The 1,307-nt window shown below is 30.2% G+C and overlaps 1 protein-coding gene across 10 annotated transcripts in view; it reads right to left on the minus strand.

Annotated features, from left to right (window-relative positions):
- LOC141452598 (TOX high mobility group box family member 3-like) overlaps window positions 1–1,307 on the minus strand; it is a 268,943-nt gene that overhangs the window by 24,215 nt on the left and 243,421 nt on the right. The gene's annotated exons all lie outside the window — the stretch shown is intronic.

The following is a 1,307-nucleotide window of genomic DNA, read 5'->3' on the forward strand; positions in this document are numbered from 1 at the left end:
TGAAATTAAAGATAAGTAGTTTTTTAAAGAAAATAAATAAAAAAAAAATCGATTGAAGAAATTCAAAACTAGGAAATCATTTTTATTGAAAACTTTTTTGTTTTAATCAGAGAACCAAATGAAATTTGAATGAAATAACATTCAATTTTATTAATAAATGTTCTAAAGTGAGATAGCAATATAGATTTATGGGAATACAGCTTAGCTACAGGATTGTCAGGGTAGTTGCTAACAGTCAGTAAGCTGGTGTGGTGGTGAGAGAACACAGTAAACTACAAACAAATTCAAAATCCAATTTTTTCCTCCTGTATAGCTCAGGCGCGTACAAACAAATGTTTGTAATTAATTAATTAAACTGTTCAATTTATTTTCTAAATGGATTTTCTTGTTTACATTTGAGAGTGAGAGGGAGAACATTTGCAAATAAATAAGGGAAGGTTCACAATTAATAAACAAATAAAAAAAAAAATTCTGACAATTTAGAAAGCTATTTAATTTGTTAGATTTTATTTACTTTTTAAATAAAATGTATTTACTTTAGATCACTGTTTACCTTTTAAAGTGAATGTATTAAACAATCCGTACAATGTACCCGACATTTGATTTTAATCTATTTAAAGTACGTAAATTGTGAAACTGATATGTCAGGGTTTAAAAAAAAAAAAAGCTTATACGTAAAAGGGCACTCACGTAACTTTAACCATTTTCAGAATTTTACAATGATAGGTACAAAAATAGAAAGCGAAAACTTAAAATAAAATTTAGAAATTATAACCAACTCAGTAGAGGATAGTTAACTAGCCACTTCAGGGAACTTGATGTCTCAACAGGACAACACAAACCATACTTATAGTGGTACTTCTTGTATAGTCTAGATAAGTAGGAGGAGCAGAATGATTTGAGTGTGCACTTGCTTGGGTTTAGCAAAGTTAATATTGAAAATTAAATTATTTTATAACAATGACAATTTTTTTTGTTTTTTGTCTAGAAGCTTATTACAGCTCATTGTTCAGAAATGGAAATGTGTGTAATGAAAGAACATTTATTACAGAAGCCGGCTATACACTAAGAAAGGTTCAGACACCAATGACCATAGATGTTGACGCCAGAAGTAGTAAGAGTAACCTAACGTCACAATACAGTTATTACGCCTAATGTTGAAATAAACCTAGCGAATCCAGGCTAGGCTCAGGTGTATGGGGGGGGGGTTTTAGCCGGTAGGCATATTTATATGGAGTCCGGCACATTGATGTGCGTAAGTAGCATTTCCCCCCTCTTGAAAAAAAAAAAAAAAAAAAAAAAAAAAA

This window comes from Rhodnius prolixus, unplaced genomic scaffold (assembly GCF_049639745.1).
Source record: "Rhodnius prolixus isolate KJV_2025 unplaced genomic scaffold, Rpr scaffold_3, whole genome shotgun sequence".
Classification (NCBI taxonomy): domain Eukaryota; kingdom Metazoa; phylum Arthropoda; class Insecta; order Hemiptera; family Reduviidae; genus Rhodnius; species Rhodnius prolixus.